The sequence below is a fragment of the Pseudophryne corroboree genome, chromosome 8, assembly GCF_028390025.1.
Source record: "Pseudophryne corroboree isolate aPseCor3 chromosome 8, aPseCor3.hap2, whole genome shotgun sequence".
Taxonomy (NCBI): Eukaryota; Metazoa; Chordata; class Amphibia; order Anura; family Myobatrachidae; genus Pseudophryne; species Pseudophryne corroboree.
In genome coordinates this window covers 63,844,456-63,866,548 of record NC_086451.1, presented here as the reverse complement: position 1 = coordinate 63,866,548, position 22,093 = coordinate 63,844,456, and the positions used below count along the sequence as shown (strand labels likewise).

The 22,093-nt window shown below is 47.5% G+C and overlaps 1 protein-coding gene across 3 annotated transcripts in view; it reads right to left on the bottom strand.

Moving 5' to 3' along the window:
* The window catches only part of ZER1 (zyg-11 related cell cycle regulator), a 94,107-nt gene extending 72,372 nt beyond the window's left edge, over window positions 1-21,735 (bottom strand). Inside the window, exon 1 of one of the 3 annotated variants that reach the window (XM_063936517.1) lies at window positions 21,540-21,735. The gene's annotated coding sequence lies outside the window, so the exon portion shown is untranslated. Of the gene's footprint in view, window positions 1-1,641; window positions 1,664-21,539 lie in introns of those variants that run through there. The other 2 variants (XM_063936518.1, XM_063936519.1) reach the window with 2 other exon arrangements.
* Between the last annotated feature and the right edge of the window lie 358 nt (window positions 21,736-22,093).

Below are 22,093 nucleotides of genomic sequence, written 5' to 3'. Positions count from 1 at the left end.
GCTTGGCACTCTGGGCTCATGAAACTCTGTGCACATTTAGCTTCACGTCCTGAGGAGAAAGCCTGCGGGCTTTGAAACGTTGACGACGCACCTGAATGTTATGTTGTTCTTGTGAATACACTAAGTTTTTGGAAAGCATCTGGGAGTGCCGCCTCGTCCTTATATGTAAAGACATTGGTAACTTTATATATATATTATACTATATATAGTCTGATTTCACAGTTGTACATATACATGAAATACAAGTAAAATTTGGTAACTCTATAGAGGAATATGGGTCATTGGGTCGACCACACTTAGGTCGACAGTCATTAGGTTGACAACTATTGGTCGCCATGCAGTAGGTTGACAGAGTTTCTAGGTCGACATGGTCCATAGGTCGACATGTTCTAGGTCAACATTACAAAAGGTCGACATGAGATTTTATTTTTTGGGGTGTTGTTTCCTTCGTAGAGTGACCGGGAACCCCAATTAGTGCACTGAGTCCCCTCCCATGGCTCGCCATGCTTCGGACAAGGTGCCTCACTCCGCTACCGCTGCTCTCGGCACAGGTTACCATTCCCAATTGTAGTCCACGTTGATTGTAAAGTATGAAAAAGTTGAAAACAAATTGTGAAAAACTCATGTCAACCTTTTGTCATGTCGACCTAGGGACCCTGTCGACCTAGAAACCCTGTCGACCTACTAAATCAACCAATAGTGGTCGACCTAATGACCGTATCCCCTATAGAGATGTACATTTGAGACGTCTTAATGTAAGTAAATATTAATCCATGGTTCTTGGCGTTACCTGAGGAGCACCTGTAGCAGATACGGTAAAAAAGTGACAGGGACCATTTTTGTAGTTTAATAAATTCTACACACTGGAGGTGCAATCCAAATTTTGATCCGACTGTCTAGGTGTTATCGTTCACGCAATGCAAGCAACACATCGGTAATGACGTCTTTATGTCAACCCCATTTTCATCGCCTTAGGGGTGTTTTATTAAAATTCTAATTATAGTTATATATATATATATATATATATATATATATATATATATATAGTTTTCCTATTTCCTATTGTAGATATCATAATGTGAATCTAATACTGGAAGATTAAATATATTGGGGGAGATTCAATTGTTTGAAAAGTCAGTTGGGTGTCTATTCTAATAGACTGGAAAAAACAGACACCGAACCAGCTTTTCAAACAATTGAATATCCCCCATTATCTCATAACTAATTAAATAAAACTACACTATGCTTCCAACATCCTCAATAAGAGGCAGTTCAAACAATAATATAACACAAGTGGCAGCATGGAAAGACGTGTTATCCCCAGGAACAATAAGGGTAGTGAGGTTAGTACATTTCCCTACTGAACGCTATGCTGCAGGTGAAATGTCTGTAAACACCAGTACAGAACTGTGGGGCAGATTTATTAAGCTTGGTGAAGTGATAAAGTGGAAGGTGATAAAGGACCAGCCAATCAGATTTTAACTTCCATGTCACAGGCTGGGTTTGAAAAATGACAGTTAGGAGCTGACTGGCTGGTGCTTTATCACCTTCCACTTTATCACTTCACCGAGCTTAATAAATCTGCCCCTGTGTCCCCTTAGAAGAAAATGGAAAACACTTCCAATGCTAATAGTACAGTACCTTAGGGTTGAGCTCTGTTGCAGCAGGAGAGTGTTGTGCATACACCCGCTGGCCTCCGGAGCACTGACTGCAGCAGAGGCGGAAACCTCAGCTCATGTGTTGTAACAGTATCATTTCTAGTGTAACAGACTCCACATGGTATCATTGGAAGTGTTTTCCTAATCTTCTAAGGAGGACATTTGTATTGTATGCATACCCAGGATGCAGTAAGATGCCATATGTCAGGGTCCTGGCAGTCGAAATACCAAAACTGGAATCCTGACTCATAAACGAGATTTATGGTAAGAACTTACCGTTGTTAAATCTCTTTCTGCGAGGTACACTGGGCTCCACAGGGAATGACATTGGGGTGTAGAGTAGGATCTTGATCCGAGGCACCAACAGGCTCAAAGCTTTGACTGTTCCCAGAATGCCTAGCATCGCCTCCTCTATAACCCCGCCTCCGTGCACAGGAGCTCAGTTTTGTTAACCAGTCCAATGCAGTAGCAGGCAAAAGAGACGACAACTGTTAGTAGTCACATACACCACACACTCACCACAGGAGAAAGTGTCAGCGACTAATGCCATACCAACCCAAAGAAGCTAAGTGCGTCAGGGTGGGCGCCCTGTGGAGCCCAGTGTACCTCACAGAAAGAGATTTAACATCGGTAAATTATTACCATAAATCTCGTTTTCTGCTGCGGGGTACACTGGGCTCCACAGGGAATGACATTGGGGATGTCCTAAAGCAGTTCCTTATGGGAGGGGACGCACTGTAGCGGGCACAAGAACCCGGCGTCCAAAGGAAGCATCCTGGGAGGCGGAAGCATCAAAGGCATAGAACCTCATGTACGTGTTCACTGAGGACCACGCAGCCGCATTGCACAATTGTTCAAGGGTCGCACCATGGCGGGCCGCCCAAGAAAGTCCAACCGACCGAGTAGAATGGGCCTTGATGGTAGCAGGAGCTGGAAGGCCAGCCTGTACATAAGCATGTGCAATCACCATTCTAATCCATCTGGCCAGGGTCTGCTTGTGAGCAGGCCAGCCCTGTTTGTGAAAACCAAACAGAACAAAGAGAGAATCCGACTTCCTGATGGAGGCAGTTCTCTTCACGTAGATACGGAGAGCCCGTACCACATCCAAAGACCGTTCTTTGGAAGACAAATCAGGAGAGGCAAAGGCCGGAACCACAATCTCCTGATTAAGGTGGAAAGAAGACACCACCTTAGGTAAATACCCGGGACGTGTTCTAAGAACCGCCTGATCACTGTGAAAAATCAGATATGGTGACCTACAAGACAAGGCACCCAAGTCTGACACCCATCTAGCAGAGGCAACAGCCAGCAGAAACAATACCTTAAGACAGTGGTTCTCAAACTCGGTCCTCAAGACCCCACACAGTGCATGTTTTGCAGATAACCAAGCAAGTGCACAGGTGTATTAATTACTCACTGACACATTTTAAAAGGTCCGCAGGTGGAGCTAATTATTTCACTTGTGATTCTGTCAGGAGATCTGCAAAACATGCACCGTGTGGGGTCCCGAGGACAGAGTTTGAGAACCTGTGCCTTAAGAGAAAGCCACTTAAGGTCTGCAGATTCAAGAGGCTCAAACGGAGACCCTTGCAATGCCTCCAGAACCACCCACAAGTCCCAAGGAGCCACCCGCGGGACATAAGAAGGTTGAATCTGCAACACACCCTGAGTGAACGTATGCACATCAGGTAAGGTCGCAATTTTTCTCTGAAACCAAACTGACAAGGCAGAAATATGAACCTTGATGGAGGCCAGACGAAGGCCCAAGTCCAGGCCTTGTTGTAGAAAGGCCAAAAGTTTGGCCGTACTAAACTTGTAAGCGTCATGATTGTTAGATGCGCACCAAGCAAAGTAAGAATTCCAGACCTTATGATAAATCCGAGCAGAAGCCAGTTTCCGGGCCTTCAACATTGTTTGAATGACCACCTCAGAAATTCCTTTAGCCCTTAAGACGGAAGCTTCAGGAGCCACGCCGTCAAAGCCAATCGGGCTGATATATGCGGGCCGTGAACGAGGAGATCTGGGCGCTGTGGAAGTAGAAGGGGACGCTCTATCGAGAGACCCTGAAGGTCTGAGAACCAATGCCGTCTGGGCCACGCTGGAGCGATCAGAAGTAGGATTCCTCCTTCTTGCTTGAACTTCCTTATTACTCTGGGCAGGAGTGACACCGGAGGGAACACGTGTGGCAGCCGAAAGTTCCATGGAATTGCCAGTGCATCCAAGAACGCTGCTTGAGGATCCCTTGTCCTTGCTCCAAAGACCGGAACCTTGTGATTGTGTCGAGATGCCATCAGGTCCACATCTGGTAGGCCCCACTTGTCCATGAGGAGTTGAAACACTTCTGGATGGAGGCTCCACTCTCCGGCGTGTACGTCCTGACGACTGAGAAAGTCCGCTTCCCAGTTTAGGACCCCCGGAATGAACACTGCCGATATGGTTGGCAGATGGCATTCTGCCCACTGAAGAATCCGTGATACTTCCTTCATTGTCATGCGGCTTCGAGTGCCGCCTTGATGATTGATGTACGCCACCGTGGTGGCGTTGTCCGACTGTACTTGAACAGGTCTGTTCTGTATTAAATGCTGGGCCAAGTTCAATGAGTTGAACACCGCCCGCAATTCCAGAAATTTCAACTCAACCTTACGCAAAGGTTCAAACCAGGAAGACATGAGAAACCGTAAGACCACATCAAGATCCCATGGAGCTACAGGAGGCACAAACGGAGGATTGATATGCATTACTCCTTTCACAAAAGTCTGAACCTCTGGGAGGGCAGCTAATTCCTTTTGAAAGAAAATAGACAAAGCCGAAATCTGCACTTTGATGGAGCCTAATTTCAGGCCTGCATCTACTCCCGCCTGCAAATAGTGGAGAAAGCGACCCAAGTGAAAATCTTCCGCAGGAGCCATTTTAGACTCACAACCAGGAAACATAATTTCTCCAAATACGGTGATAATGTTTCGCCGTAACCTCCTTCCTAGCCTTAATGAGAGTGGGAATGACCTCCCTGGGAATACCCTTACGAGCTAAGATCTGGCGCTCAACCTCCATGCCGTCAAACGCAGCCGCCGTAAGTCTGGAAACACGCATGGACCCTGTAACAACAGGTCCTCTCTTAGAGGAAGCGGCCAAGGATCTTCCACCAGTAATTCCTGAAGATCCGGGTACCAGGCCCTTCTTGGCCAATCTGGAACGACGAGAATCAGCTGAACCCTTGCTCGTCGAATGATCCCCAGTACCTTTGGAATGAGAGGAAGTGGAGGGAACACATACACCGACTGGAACACCCACGGAGACAACAGGGCGTCCACTGCACTGGCTTGGGGGTCCCTTGACGAGACGCCATCATGCCGATCAACGGAATTCCCCAAAGTTTTGTCACGTCTGAAAATACCTCTTGGTGAAGAGCCCACCCTCCCGGATGGAGATCGTGTCTGCTGAGGAAATCTGCTTCCCAGTTGTCCACTCCCGGTAGGAAGACTGCTGACAGGGCGCTCACGTGTTTTTCCGCCCAGCGAAGGATTCTTGTGGCCTCCGCCATTGCCGCTCTGCTCCTTGTTCCATCTTGAGGGTTTATATGTGCCACCGCTGTGATGCTGTCTGACTGCACCAGGACAGGTCGACCCTGAAGAAGGCTTCTTGCTTGTAGCAGGCCGTTGTAAATGGCTCTTAACTCGAGAACATTTATGTGGAGACAAGCTTCCTGGAGTGACCATTTCCCCTGGAAATTTCTTCCTTGGGTGACTGCGCCCCAGCCCCGGAGACTTGCATCTGTTGTCAGAAGTACCCAATCCTGGATACCGAACCGGCGTCCCCCTAGGAGGTGAGAACTTTGTAGCCACCACAGGAGAGAAATTCTGGCTCTGGGAGACAGACTTATCTTCCGGTGCATGTGTAGGTGAGACCCGGACCATTTGCTCAGCAAGTCGCACTGAAACACCCGGGCATGAAACCTGCCAAATGGAATGGCTTCGTACGCCGCAACCATTTTCCCCAGAACCAGAGTACAGTGATGGATTGACACACTCGTCGGCCTCAGAAGTTCCCTGACCATCGTCATCAGTCATCAGTTCCAGAGCTTTTTCTTCTGGAAGAAATACTCTCTGTAAATCCGTGTCCAGAATCATGCCCAGAAAAGGCAGCCGAGTGGTCGGAATCAACTGAGATTTTGGCAAATTGAGTACCCAACCGTGCTGTCGCAGAACCGACAGTGACAAATTTACACTTCTCAGCAACCGTTCCTTGGACCTCGCCTTTATCAGGAGATCGTCCAAGTACGGGATAATCGTAACCCCTTGTTTGCGAAGGAGAACCATCATTTCCGCCATGACTTTGGTGAAAATCCTCAGAGCCATGGAAAGCCCAAACGGCAACGTCTGAAATTGGTAATGAGAATCCTGTATCGCAAACCTGAGGAAGGCCTGATGCGAAGGATATATCGGGACGTGTAAGTAGGCATCCTTTATGTCGACTGACGCCATAAAATCCCCCCCTTCCAGGCTGGCAATTACAGCTCGAAGAGATTCCATCTTAACTTGAAAACTTTCAAGTATGGATTGAGGGAGTTTAGATTCAGAATTGGTCTGACCGAACCGTCCGGTTTCGGCACAACAAAGAGGCTCGAGTAGAACCCCTCCCCCCGTTGGGACGAGGGAACGGGAACAATGACCCTTTGTAGACACAATTTTTGTATCGCTGCCAGCACCACCTCCCTGTCCGGAAGAGCCACTGGTAAGGCCGAAATGAAGAACCGGTGAGGGGGCATCTCCCGAAACTCCAGCTTGTATCCCTGAGACACAATCTCTAGGACCCAAGGATCCAGGTCTGATTGAATCCAGACCTGACTGAATATTCGCAGATGGCCCCCCACCGGTCCGGACTCCCCCAGGGAAGCCCAAGCGTCATGCGGTGGACTTGGTAGAGGCAGGGAAGGACTTTTGGTCCTGGGCGCCTGACACTGCAGGCGGCTTCCTTCCTCTTCCTCTACCTTTTGAAGCGAGGAAGGACAAACCTTTTCCACGCCTGTATTTATTGTGACGAAAGGACTGCATCTGCTGATGTGGTGCCTTTTTCTGTTGTGTGGGAACATAAGGAAGAAAAGAGGACTTACCCGCAGTCGCGGTAGAGACCAGGTCAGCCAAGCCGTCCCCAAACAAGACAGTACCTTTGAAGGAGAAAGCTTCCATAGCTCTCTTGGAGTCGGCATCAGCATTCCATTGATGGATCCACAACGCCCTCCTGGCCGATATCGACATGGCATTGGCTCTTGATCCCAAGAGACAAACATCCCTCGCCGCATCCTTCAGGTAATCTGCAGCGTCCTTGATATAACCAAGAGTCAAAAGAACATTATCTTTATCAAGGGTATCCATATCATTAGCTAAATTCTCAGCCCATTTAGCAATAGCACTACTCACCCATACCGACGCCACAGCAGGTCTGAGCAATGCACCCGAATAAGCGAAAATGGACTTCAGAGACGTCTCCAGCTTGCGATCCGCCGGATATTTGAGGGCTGCCGTGTCAGGAGACGGAAGCGCCACTTTCTTAGATAAACGAGATAGATCTTTGTCAACATTTGGAGACGCCTCCCATTTTTCCCTGTCATCAGAGGGGAAAGTATACGCCATGTAAATCCTCTTGGGAATCTGCCACCTCTTGTCCGGCGACTCCCAAGCCTTTTCACAAAGAGTATTCATTTCATGAGAGGGGGAAACTTCACCTCGGGTTTTTTTCCCTTGAACAAGCAAATCCTTGTTTCCTGTACCGCAGGTTCATCAGAAATGTGTAAAACATCTTTTAGAGCCACAACCATGTACTGAATACTCTTAACTAAACGTGGATGTAAAGCAGCCTCAGTAAAATCGACGTCGGAATCAGAGTCCGTGTCGGTATCAGTATCTACCACTTGAGTAAATGGCCGCTTTTGCGTCCCGGATGGGGTCTGCACCTGAGACAAAGCCTCTTCCATGGACTTTTTCCACACCTGTGTCTGTGACTCAGACTTATCTAACCTCTTTGATAAAGAAGCTACATTCGCATTTATCGTACTTAACAATGCGAGTAAATCAGGGGTCGGCTGCGCCGACAGGCCCAAATCTAGCCCCACATCCGCTCCCCCAATAACCTCCTCTGGTGAATAACATTCAGCCTCAGACATGCCGACACGTAGTACCGACACACAGATACACACAGAACGTCTCAGCTAGGTGACAGGCCCACAATGAAGCCCAGATAGAGGACACAGAGGGAGTATGCCAGCTCACACCCCAGCGCCCATATATCCCGTCAAAAGATATATGTACCCAGCGCTGCTTAAATAATAATAAAAATGCACCACACTGCGGCCTCCCCCCCCCCTCCCGATTAGCTCCCCGTTACTTGTGAGAGGAGATGTGGAGGTCCCGGGCAGCGTCTCCTTCAGCCGCGTGTTGAAGGAGAAGATGTCGCTGTGAGCCGTAAGACGAAGCTCCGCCCCTTCCCGGCGCGCTTCGGCCCGCCAAATTTGAAAATTAAAAGATGCCGGCGGGGGTTTGAGAAACGGTGCCGAGGCACCGAAAAGCCTTCTGCCGGTCCCCGAACCTCAGTAACATGCTGCCCAGGGCGCCCCTCCCCCCCCCCAGCGCCCTGCACCGAGAGTGCCGTTGGTGAAAGTGTGTGGGGGCCTGTTGCGCAGCGTTACCGCTGCGCTGTAAATGGTTACTGAAGTCTTCTGCCGTCCTGAAGTCTTCTGTTCTTCTCATACTCACCCGACTTCTTTCTTCTGGCTTCTGTGTGGGGATTGACGGCGCGGCTCCGGGAAGAAGCAGCTAGGTGAACCAAGTGATCGAACCCTCTGGAGCTAATGGTGTCCAGTAGCCGAAAAGCAGAGCCCTTAACTAAGTAGAAGTAGGTCTGCTTCTCTCCCCTCAGTCCCACGATGCAGGGAGCCTGTAGCCAGCAGGTCTCCCTGAAAAAACAAAAAACCTAACAAAAGTCTTTTCCAGAGAAACTCAGGAGAGCTCCCCTAGTGAGTGTCCAGTCAGTCCTGGGCACAAAGTCTAACTGGAGTCTGGAGGAGGGGCATAGAGGGAGGAGCCAGTTAACACCCAGTTTAAGTCTTTTCAGTGTGCCCAAGCTCCTGCGGATCCCGTCTATACCCCATGGTCCTTTTGGAGTCCCCAGCATCCTCTAGGACGTAAGAGAAAACTATATACAAGTCTTGCAGATTTAGTTCGCACTGGGACGGGCGCCCAGCATCCTCTACGGACTAGGAGAAAAAGATTTACCGGTAGGTTTAAAATCTTATTTTCTCTTACGTCCTAGAGGATGCTGGGGACTCCGTAAGGACCATGGGGTTTATACCAAAGCTCCAAACCGGGAGAGTGCGGATGACTCTGCAGCACCGACTGAGCAAACGCAAGGTCCTCCTCAGCCAGGGTATCAAACTTGTAGAAGTTTGCAAAGGTGTTTGAACCCGACCAAGTTGCTGCTCGGCAAAGCTGTAATGCCGAGACACCTCGGGCAGCCGCCCAAGAAGAGCCCACCTTCCTAGTGTTGTGGGCCTTTACGGAATTTGGTAACGGCAATCCAGCCGTAGAATGAGCCTGCTGAATTGTGTTACAGATCCAGCGAGCAATAGTCTGCTTAGAAGCAGGAGCGCCAACCTTGTTGGCTGCATACAGGACAAACAGAGCCTCTGTTATCCTAACCCTAGCCGTCCTGGCTACATAAATCTTTAAGGCCCTGACTACATCCAGGGACCTGGAGTCCTCCCAGTCCCCCGTAGCCACTGGCACTACAATAGGTTGGTTCATATGAAAAGAAGAAACCACCTTAGGCAAAAATTGAGGACGCGTCCTCAACTCAGCTCTATCCACATGGAAAATCAAATAGGGGCTCTTGTGGGACAACGCCGCCAATTCTGACACCCGCCTTGCAGATGCCAAGGCCAATAACATGACCACCTTCCACGTGAGAAATTTTAATTCAACTGTTTGAAGAGGGTCAAACCAGTGAGAACTCAGGAATTTTAAGACCACGTTAAGGTCCCACGGTGCCACTGGGGGCACAAAGGGGGGCTGGATATGCAGCACTCCCTTCACAAACGTCTGGACTTCTGGGAGAGAAGCCAATTCCCTCTGAAAGAAGATAGATAGGGCCGAAATCTGGACCTTAAAGGAGCCTAACTTCAGGCCCATATCCACTCCTGTCTGTAGAAAGTGGAGAAATCGGCCCAAATGGAAATCTTCCGTAGGAGCATTCTTGGCTTTACACCAAGATACATACTTCCTCCAGATACGGTGATAATGCTTAGCCGTCACCTCCTTCCTAGCCTTGATGAGAGTAGGGATGACTTCCTCCGGAATACCTTTCTCAGCTAGGATCCGGTGTTCAACCGCCATGCCGTCAAACGTAACCGCGGTAAGTCTTGGAACACACATGGCCCCTGCTGTAACAGGTCCTCCCTGAGAGGAAGAGGCCATGGATCTTATGTGAGCATTTCCTGAAGATCTGAGTACCAGGCCCTTCGAGGCCAAACTGGGACAATGAGTATTGCCTACACTCTCTTTAGTCTTATGAGTCTCAATATCTTTGAGATGAGAGGAAGAGGAGGAAACACATAGACCGACCGAAACACCCATGGTGTCACTAGGGCGTCTACTGCTACTGACGCCATCATGTCTAATTGAGGAATTCCCCAAAGACATGTTATCTCTGCAAAAACTTCTTGATGAAGTCCCCACTCTCCTGGATAGAGATCGTGTCTGCTGAGGAAGTCTGCTTCCCAGTTGTCCACTCCCGGAATGAAGACAGCTGACAGAGCGCTTACGTGATTTTCCGCCCAGCGAAGAATCCTGGTGGCTTCCGCCATCGCCACTCTGCTCCTTGTCCCGCCTTGGCGGTTTACAAGAGCCATGGCTGTGACGTTGTCTGACTGAATCAGAACCGGGAGGCCCCGAAGAAGAGTTTCCGCTTGTTGCAGGTCGTTGTATATGGCCCTCAATTCCAGTATGTTGATGTGTAGGCAAGCCTCCTGGCTTGACCATATTCCTTGAAAATTTCTTCCTTGTGTGACTGCTCCCCATCCTCAGAGGCTCGCATCCGTGGTCACCAGAACCCAGTCTTGAATCCCGAACCTGCGACCCTCTAGAAGGTGAGCACTCTGCAGCCACCACAGGAGAGACACCCTGGCCCTGGGGGACAGGGTTATTTTCTGATGTATTTGTAGATGAGACCCGGACCACTTGTCCAGAAGGTCCCACTGAAAAGTCCTCGCATGAAACCTGCCGAAGGGGATGGCCTCGTAGGCTGCCACCATTTTTCCCAGAACTCGAGTGCATTGATGAACAGCCACTCTTTTTGGTCTTAGCAGGTCTCTGACCATGTTCTGGAGATCCTGGGCTTTTTCCAATGGGAGAAAAACCCGCTTTTGTTCCGTGTCCAGAATCATGCCTAGGAACGATAGCCGAGTCGTTGGAACCAATTGTGACTTTGGCAGATTGAGAATCCAACCATGCTGTTGCAGCACTTTCAAGGAGAGCGACACGCTCTCCAGCAATTTGTCTCTCGATCTCGCCTTTATCAGGAGATCGTCCAAGTATGCGTTAATTGTGACTCCCTGCCTGCGCAGGAGCACCATCATCTCTGCCATTACCTTGGTAAAAATCCTCGGGGCCGTGGAAAGCCCAAACGGCAACGTCTGAAACTGGTAATGACAGTCCTGTACAGAGAATCTCAGGTATTCCTGATGAGGAGGGTATATGGGGACATGAAGGTATGCATCCTTAATGTCTAGTGACACCATAAAATCCCCCCCTTCCAGGCTGGATATGACCGCTCGGAGCGATTCCATCTTGAATTTGAACTTTTTTAAGTACAGGTTTAGGGATTTCAGATTTAAAATGGGTCTGACCGAACCATCCGGCTTCGGGACCACAAACAGGGTTGAATAATACCCTTTTCCATGTTGAACCAGGGGAACCTTGACCACCACTTGCTGTTGACACAGCTTTTGAATTGCAGCTAACACTACTTCCCTCTCCGGTGGCGAAGCTGGCAAGGCCGACTTGAAAAATCGGCGCGGGGGGGGGGGGGGGGGGGGGGGGGGGCACCTCTTCGAATTCCAGCTTGTAGCCCTGGGAAACAATTTCGATTGCCCAAGGATCCACTTCTGAAAGAACCCAGATTTGGCTGAAAAGTCGAAGACGTGCCCCCACCGGTGCGGACTCCCTTAGGGGAGCCCCAGCGTCATGCGGTGGATTTTGTAGAAGCCGGGGAGGACTTTTGCTCCTGGGAGCTAGCCAACGCAGGTGTTCTTTTCCCTTTACTCTTACCTCTGGCAAGGAAAGAGGAGCCCCGACCTCTTCTGGCCTTATGCGACCAAAAGGAATGCATCTGATATTGTGGAGTTTTCTTTTGCTGTTGGGGAACAAAAGGTAAAAATTGAGATTTACCTGCAGTAGTTGTGGCAACCAGGTCCGCGAGCCCCTCCCCAAACAACACTTCACCCTTGTAAGGTAAAACCTCCATATGTTTCTTGGAGTCTGCGTCACCCGTCCATTGGCGGGTCCATAGAGCTCGCCTTGCAGAAATAGCCATCGCATTGGCTCTGGAACCCAGCAGCCCAACGTCTCTTTGAGCGTCCCTCATAAATAAGACTGCATCTTTAATGTGGGCTAATGTTAATAAAATGGTATCCCTGTCTAGGGTATCAAGGCCCTCTGACAAGGTATCTGTCCATGCTGCAACTGCGCTACATACCCATGCCGAAGCTATTGCCGGTCTGAGCAAAACACCTGTATGCACATAAATAGACTTTAAAGTAGTCTCCTGTCTGCGATCAGCAGGATCCTTGAGGGCTGCCGTGTCCGGAGATGGTAGCGCCACCTTCTTGGACAGGCGCGTCAAAGCCTTGTCCACCCTGGGAGAGGATTCCCAACGCACCCTGTCCTGAGCAGGGAAAGGATACGCCATAAGAATCCTTTTGGGAATCTGCAGATTTTTATCTGGAGTTTCCCAAGCTTTTTCAAACAACTCGTTCAGCTCATGAGAAGGGGGAAAGGTTACCTCAGGTTTCTTTTCCTTATACATGCGCACCCTCATGTCAGGGACAGAGGGGTCATCTGTGATATGCAAAACCTCTTTCACTGCAATAATCATACACTGAATACCCTTTGCCACCCTTGGGTGCAATCTTGCATCATCGTAATCGACACTGGAATCAGAATCAGTGTCGGTATCAGTGTCAGCTATTTGGGATAGGGGACGTTTTTGAGACCCCGACGGGCCCTGTGACCCAGCCCAATCCGTGGATTGACCCCCAGATTTTTCCCTGGACTCTGCCAGGTCCAGTCTCTTATGTAATGAGGCCACACTTGCATTTAACATATGCCACATGTCCATCCATTCATGAGTCAGCGTTGCCGACGGAGACACACCACTCATTCGCTCCACCTCCTCCTTGGATGAGCCTTCCGCCTCAGACATGCCGACACGCACGTACCGACACCCCCCCACACACAGGGATATATCTATAAGGGGACAATTCTCCAACAAGGACCTTTGGAGAGACAGAGAGAGAGAGTATGCCAGCACACACCCAGCGCCTACAGATACTGGAAAATAACCCAGATAGCGCTTTTATCACCAATCAATGTGTAATACAGTCACTGCGCCTTGAAAATGCCCCCCCCCCTCTTTTCCAGCCCTCTGTCACCGAGTTCAGCAGGGGAGAGTCCGGGGAGCCAGCTTCTCTGCAGCGTTCTGTGGAGAATATGGCACTGTTAGTGCTGAGGGATCAAGCTCCGCCCCCTCCAGTGGCGGGCTTCAGTCCCGCTTCAATATGTAAAAAATGGCGGGGGATTTCTCCATTTACTGCCTCAGCAGCCTAATGCCTCCTGATATGCCATACTCGAGGTTTATTGCTGCCCAGGGCGCCCCCCCCTGCGCCCTGCACCCATCAGTGCCTGTACTGTGTGTGTAGTGTGTGGGAGCAATGGCGTGCAGCGTTACCGCTGCGCGCTTACCTCAATGAAGATCTGAAGTCTTCTGCCGCCTTGAAGTCTTATTTTCTTCTTATACTCACCCGGCTTCTATCTTCTGGCTCTGCGAGGAGGACGGCGGCGCGGCTCCGGGACAAACGGCGGGGTGAAACTAGTGTTCCGACTCCCTCTGGAGCTAATAGTGTCCAGTAGCCTAAGAAGCAGTGCCTATCATTTAAGTAGGTCTGCTTCTCTCTCCTCAGTCCCACGATGCAGGGAGCCTGTTGCCAGCAGTGCTCCCTGAAAATAAAAAAAAAACCTAACAAAATTCTTTATTTAGAGAAACTCTGTAGAGCTCCTCTGGGCACACAATCTAACTGAGGGGTGGAGGAGGGGCATAGAGGAAGGAGCCAGTGCACACCCATACTAAAAGTTCTTTATAGTGCCCATGTCTCCTGCGGAGCCCGTCTATACCCCATGGTCCTTACGGAGTCCACAGCATCCTCTAGGACGTAAGAGAAATTAAAATATGCCCTCCTCTCTGATTGGGTGCAGGATGCCAGAGTGATCACGACTTAGAATCATGTTCACATGTCATATGTCGGTATTTTGCACCACATCCGTTTATGAACACTTCATTTGAAATACCCCTTTCAGATCTCCAATGCTGGATCCCACACGGGAATTGGAAACGGGTCCTTCCCGGGTGGGATCCGGCATTGGAGCCTCTGCTCTGGCTTTCTGACCCGGCAATATGCCGGGTCGGTTACCATAGTGGTGGGGGGGCGGAGCCAGCAGCTAGGGTGGAGGTGGCTCTGGGAGATGAGCTCATCTCCGTACCGCCTCTCTCCATGTAGTAAACGGGTCCCGGATCGTATTGACGAGGGTATCCGTTTACGCTGCCACTGACCAGGTATTCAACCTGGAAATAACCCTTCTAATTACCAGGGTTGAATTACCGGGTCAGGCAACCCGGGAATTCCCATGGGGCCCTTTCACATCGCACACTGACCCGTGTCGACACGGCAATATGTCGGGTCGATTCCAGGTTATTTTTGCGATGTGAAAGGGGTATTATATAGAGTCCAGGAAGTGAATTTACTACCTTCACTAACCTTATCGTTCCTGAGGAAAACTATCTTTCCACACTGCCACTTGTGTTCTATTATTGTGTCAACTATCTGCTATGGATCAGGGATGTTGGAAGTATCCAAACATGGTAATTTTATTATATCAGTTATGAGATCTCAGATTTAATGTTCCAGTATTGGAATCACATTATATCTGCAATGTTTTATTCTTCTAGTTTCATATTTAGGTCGGTATCCTATTAGCAGTGGTAATTAACCGCTGCTTAAATACTAAGTACACAAAAGTGATTGGACACTGACAGCAAATAGATCAGCGAGATTTTATTGGCGTCAGTACTTTGTAGGTCCACCACGTGCAGTGATTACTGCAGGCACCAACTGTCCACAAGTTCCTGAATGATAGCCGGCGGTAGGTTTTGTAATTCCACTTTAAGTACAGTAACCAACTGCGACACTGGAAGGTCGAGTCGGCCTAGAATGCAGCCGGCTCTTCAATTAATCTGAACTGGCCAGTCCAACCGGGTTACAGAATTTTTTGTAACCAGTCCAGCGTCGCCCTGAAAACATGACATTGCGCAGACTACGATGATCCCCTATTTCAAATTCATTTAGCTCCTTCCGTCAAGCCATTTTGCTAGCAAGTTTTCTAATCCGTGCCACACTACCCATTTCATACCATCCCAAACACGTGTCTGCTGCAGGAGCACACCACTTCAGGGGGTGGGGGGTGTACAATGGCTTTTGTTTACATAGTATATGTTAGCTAAGGGCTATCCAATTAGTCCCGTAAACTGGCATTTATCAGGGATTATGCTTCAGGTGCCTGAGCATAATATGCGACAAGCAGCCTCCGGAAACGTAATAACACACAGGATCGGGAGCTTATCCCTTATCCTACGATATCGCGGGTCCTTTTTCGGACGATAAAAACGGCTTATAATTGGATAGCATGATAATGACCATTATTATAGGCTGAAAAAGGATTGTACCTAAACGGATACCGCGCGCGTGAGTGAGTGAGTGAGTGAGTGAGTGTGTGTGTGTAAATAGATTGTTTAAATGGAAGACAATCTCTTATTCTACCTAGGAAGAGCTACTGATTTAAACCAGAATCAAAGAATTATGTAAACATAGAAACATAGAATTTGACGGCAGATAAGAACCACTTGGTCCATCTAGTCTGCCCCTTTTTTTTTATCCTTTAGGTAATCTCAAAACTTTTTAAACCTTAATTATTTGTTAATTCTTTGTAAGGATATTCATATGTCTATCCCAAGCATGTTTAAATTGCTCTACAGTCTACCACCTCTAATGGGAGGCTATTCCACTTATCCACTACCCTTTCTGTGAAGTAATTTTTCCTTAAATTCCCCTGAACCTGCCTCCCTCCACTTTCAGTGTATGTCCTCGAGTTCTAATACTTCTTTTCCTTTGAAGAATGTTTCCCTCCTGAACTTTGTTAAAACCTTTGGGGGTATATTCAATTGAAGTCGAAAACTGCCGTCTGTCGAAAAGACGTCAGTTTTCGACTTTTTAAGGTCGAATCGTGATTCGACCTATTCAATATATCCCAAATATTTTCGACAAGTCGAAGAATTCGACTTGTCGAAAAGCACATGGATCAGCGGAATAGCTGCCGATCCACATGCTTGTGTCAAAAAAACGGGTCCAAAACAGACAGGTTTTGGCCCCCTTTTCGACCATCTCAGTCCGACATAAAAAAATGTCGGACTGAGATGAGGGATTAGAGCAGGAGAGGGGGAGAGCAGCGCTGGAGGACAGCCGCCGCTCACAGCAGCGTCCACCCGGCTCCAGCAAGCGAGACCTCACTTGCTGGAGCCGGGTGGACGCTGTCGTGAGCGGTGGCTGTGAGAGAGGGGGAGACGGGGAGCGGGACAGAGCGGCGGCTGTGACGGGGGACAGAGCGGCGGCTGTGACGGGGGACAGAGCGGCAGGTGTGACGGGGGACAGAGCGGCAGGTGTGACGGGGGACAGAGCGGCAGGTGTGAGACAGGAGGGATGGGGGAGAGCCGCGGGCAGATGGGGGAGAGCCGCGCAGCGGCTGCTGTAGCGCTGCTCTCCCCCGTCTGCCCGCGGCTCCCCCCCCACACACATCTCAATTCGACTTTTGTAAAAGTCGAATTGAGATGTCCATTGAATAGGCAAGGTCGGATCCATTCCGACAAATGAATGTCGGAATGGATCCGACTTCAATTGAATATACCCCATGGTATATTTTAAAGTTTCTATCATGTCCCTTTCCCTTCTCTCCTCCAAACTATACATGTTAATATATTTTAGCCTTTCCAGGTAAGTTTTGTGATGTAGGCCATGCACCATTTTAGTTGCCCTTCTTTGTACACTCTCTAATGTATTTATATCCTTCTTGAGATATGGTCTCCAGAACTGGACACAGTATTCCAGATGAGGCCGTACCAATGACCTATACAGTGGCATTATCACTTCTTTTTTCCTGCTACTGATTCCTCTCCCTATGCAACCAAGCATCTGACTTGCCTTTCTCATTGCTTCCATTATAGTACCCTTGATACTATATTTAGCCTTTGTGTTTTTGAGACCCAAGTGCATGATTTTGCATTTTTTAGCATAAAACTGTAGTTGCCGCGTTCTTGACCATTTTTCAAGCCTAGCTAGGTCATCAATCATTTGTTTTACCCCTCCTGGTGTGTCTACCCTGTTGCATATCTTTGTATCATCTGCAAAAAGGCATACTTTCCCTTCAATACCATTTGCAATGTCACCAACAAAGATATTGAAGAGAACTGGTTTGAGTACAGATCCCTGGGGTACTCCACTGGTAACATTTCCCTCCATAGATTGCACTCCATTTACTACAACTGTCTGTTTTCTATCCTGCAACCAGGTTCTTATCCATTTAACTATTCTATAATCCACCCCCATGCTTTCAAGTTTATTTAGCAGTCTGCGATGTGGGACAGTGTCAACTGCCTTACTAAAGTCTAGATATGCTACATCTACAGCTCCCCCTTGATCTATTATTTTCATCACAGAGTCGAAAAAAGTCAATAAGATTTGTTTGGCATGATCTCCCACCAGTAAATCCATGCTGTTTTGGATCCTGTAAGTTGTTTGATTTAAGATATTCCACAACTCTTTCTTTTAGTAGTTTTTCCATTACTTTCCCTACTACTGATGTAAGGCTTACTGGTCTGTAGTTACTTGCTTCTTCCTTGCTTCCACTTTTGTACAGTGGAACTACATTTGCTCTTTTCCAGTCCTCTGGAATGGCACCTGTATTTAGTGACTGTTAAATAATTCTGTTAAAGGTGTAATCAGCACATCTTTTAGCTCTTTTAGTATCCATGGGTGCATCCCATCTGGCCCCATTGATTTATCCACTTTTAGTTTTGAAAGTTCTGTTAGGACCTTCTCCTCTGTAAATGTATTTTCATCTACCTTATTTTTATGAATGTCCTTGCAACTTAACTGTGGCCCCTTTTCCCTTCTCCTTCAGTAGTAAATACTGAGCAAAAATAATTATTTAGGTGATCTGCTATTGCCTTGTCTCCCTCCACCAAATGCCCACTCTCTGTCTTAAGTCTTATTATTCCTCTATTTGATTTTCTCCTTTCATTTATATACTTAAAAAAAGTTTTCCCCCTTTATCTACTGACTGGGCCATTGTCTCCTCAGCTTCTGCCTTGGCACGTCTGATCACTTTCTAAGCATCCTTCCGTCTGTCAAGATACACCTCTTTGTCGTTATTATTTTGAGTCTGTTTGTATTTGCTAAAAGCCATTTTTTTTTTTTTTGCTTTCACACTAGTTAATACTTCTTTTGCGAACCACACTGGCTTCCTTTTCCTGGTGCTTTTCCTAACCCTTCTGATACAAAGGTCTGTTGCCCTTAGTATTGCACTTTTCAGTTTTTCCCACCTCTCCTGCACCCCTTCCAAGTTCCTCCAGTCTGCCAATGAATCACTTAAACATCTCCCCATTTTTGCAAAGTCAGCATTTCTAAAATCCAACACCTTTGTTTTTGTGTGACAGGAGTTGGATTCTGTCTTTATACTAAACCATACTGCTTGATGATCACTGGATCCCAGGTGCTCACCCACATATATGTCAGATATCCTGTCACCATTTGTAAGAATGAAATCTAATATTGAGTCTTTGCGAGTGGGCTCCCTCACCAATTGCTTGAGAGATGCTCCCTGTAAGGAATTTAGAAATTTGCCACTTGTAGCTGAACTTGCAAAGGACCCCTCCCAATTTACATCAGGTAAATTAAAGTCTCCCACGATTATGACTTCTCCCTTTAAAGCCATTTTAGAGATGTCCAATAATTGGTCCCTGGCCTATATATATATATATATACATACACATACATATATCTCATTACCTATACTTAAATATTGAATTTCCTATTATTTTCATTTTTTTTTTCTTTCTTTCTTAATACCCACTCCTAGCACCATTCACAATTTCACCACAAAAAAAACTAAACACCCACAAAGAAAAAAGAAAGAAACTCAATGGGGTCGATTCAATTCGAAGTGATGTTGATAGTGCCGGGAAGGAGGTCCCGGAGCTATTTAATTGTCTTAGTCACCATTCGGGAGATGCCAGTTACCTCGCCTTATGGTGGGTGGGGAACCTGACTTATGTGCCTGCCGCTATGCTATTTGCGCCTCGCTAAAGACATGAAACAGCATTGTGCTTTAGTTGGATTTCTGCTCGCACCTCAGGAGGGGTGCGAGAAGAAATCCTCTGCTTGGGCTTAATAGCGTGGCCAATTGAATAGTTCCGGGACCTCCTTGGAGCACTATTAACACTGCTTTGATTTAAACTAATCCCATTAACACAACAAAAATATATTGAATAGAGTCATACACGTGTGTGTATATTTAGATTGATACAGTTATATATCTATATACATTGCTACAAATGCACATTTTATACAATACCTATATATTTTAACATTTATATTACTACTTTTACCCTACCCCAGTTTATTTACTTTGTCCCCAACACTAGAGCCCACTCAGACGTGCATATCAACCCCAGATCTGAATGATAGTATTCTTTCAATACAAAATCTAATCTCCACTTTCCCTGAACTAAGAGTCACATGACAGATAGCATCAGCTGACCTAAGAACATTGTTTATCTCTAGATAAAGTTATACAAAAAGATAATTATAAGAACGTCAAAGTCCATTGACATATATTATAAGAACATAATGAACCGTCTGCAAATACTTCATAACGATGATTCATAAACTATAAATTGCAAACTTGTCTTTACAATGCAGTCTAACAAGAATCAAGAGCAGCATGAATTCTGTCACCATTACAGTGGCGGTGACTCTCTTGTAGATGGAACAAAAGACAGCAAGCCACAAGAAACTGGCATCACTGATGCCCAAGACCACAGGCAAAAGAGGGAGAGGGGTGGGGGGAGTTCCAGTCGCCCGGAAACTCCCTTCCCCACAGCCTGTGTAGATGCAAGTTTCAAGTGGGCGAAAGGACCTCTGACATCAGGGGTAGGAGCTAGGCCGGTGGGATACTAATTGCCACCAACGACTCTTTTAGTAACCCGAAGCGTGGCAAGCGTACATTTCGGGTACCCTGTTCGGAACTTGCTCCTCCCCCTGGGGACGTCAGAGGTCTTTTCCCCAACTTGGTTTTAGCTAGGGTAACCAGACTATTCCTTTAAACTGGGATACTCATGAATTACACAGTTTCTGTGGCTGCTTAAAACCAGGTGAAATGCAGGCTTGTAGTCAGCCAGCCACAGAACCTGTGTAATTCATGAGTGTCCTAGGTTAAAGGGATAGTCTGGTCACCCTATTTTAGCCATAACCCCACAGCCTGGCCAGCGGTCACTACATGCAGTATAAGGGGCAGAATGGAGCTGCTGCACATGCCCAGTGGCAGATTTTCCTACCTATTCAGCCCCACAGTTGCTAGTGAACTGATAATCCAAAACAGTCCCTCCTGTCTGTGATGGCAATAAGTGGAAATAACTCATATGAAAAGAAAAGAAAAAAAAGCATATTGTAGGAAGATTAATTTATACCAATCCGGTGTTTGAAGGACAAAACAAAAGCAGTTTCTGAACAAAAACTACACTGGTTGCTCAATGCACACTGCCATATTTATATATGAGAGATCCACACACCTAATCTTTAACCTTGAACGCTAAACACCCTGTTCTGTTCCAAAGCATGATGGAGCGGACTTCCTTAGCCATTCACATTCAAGAGACAAGACAAAAGCATTTCTAATGCCCTTATCGTTTTCTCTACTTACAATATCTACCGCTCCGTACCGCCCGAGCTGAGGGACTTCGCAGAGACTGCAAATCGCAAGTCGGTCACCCTTACAGTGCACAAAGTTGTTTGTTTTAAAAAAATAAGCCTTCTTCATCTATCGACTTGATAACTTGGGTAAAAAATAATAAACAAAATATATCAAGAACACGCCGGCTTGCAGACAGCAAAATAATTCTACAGAAACATCAAATACCCTAAAACATTGTATTATGTACACGGCTTTTAAAATAACAAATCTAAGTTCATTCAAAAAAAATATGGGGCCTGTAGCTGCAGACATTGGCTGGTGACCACAGGTTGCATCAGGTTTTGTACAAATGAGGGGAATACTATGTAATGTGGTGGGAGCTCCCTCAGCTGTAATGGGGCACATATCAGAGCACTGCACCATTATTACACATAAGGTGACATTGTATCATAGCCCTGCCAGGGCACTGGGACAGCCTGGTGCCCACACTACCCTGCCAGCAGCAGTCAGGCGGACTGTGTTTCTGGGGGGACACTCTCACCCTTTAATAGCCAGTGTGGTCTCCCGCAGCCTACCCCGGGGACTCCTCCTGACGGTGCCCGGCACAGACACGGCGGCTCAGGGCTGGGTCTCTCCGTCCCGGGCCGTGCTCACAGCCGATCCTCCTCCTCCTCCTCCTCCTCCTCACTTGGGTATCCTACGGGCTCCGCTGTCAACAAATTCCGCCATCACTTCCGGTCTGCCCCCATAGCAACCGGAGCGCTTCTGTTACCAGGCAGGAGGTCCCCCGGAAACAGCGACCCCGGCATTTCAGTTCCACAACACAGTTCAGTTTACAGTGTTGAAAGTGATGACAAAGATAAACTGTAATAGTTAGGTCATGGGATAATATGAATGTGGTGGCAGAGTAGGATAAGGTGCTGTATTACACACAGCAGGGGCTATTATCACAGTGGTCTGTGGGGCAGATGTACCAGGCGGTAATAAATAACCTAATTCCGTGTTTTTGGTGGGGAAAAAATGGCTCAATAGGTCAAAAATAAATACATTTGTGATTTTTGCAGTTGTGTTGTGTTGTGCCTGACTGCAATATGG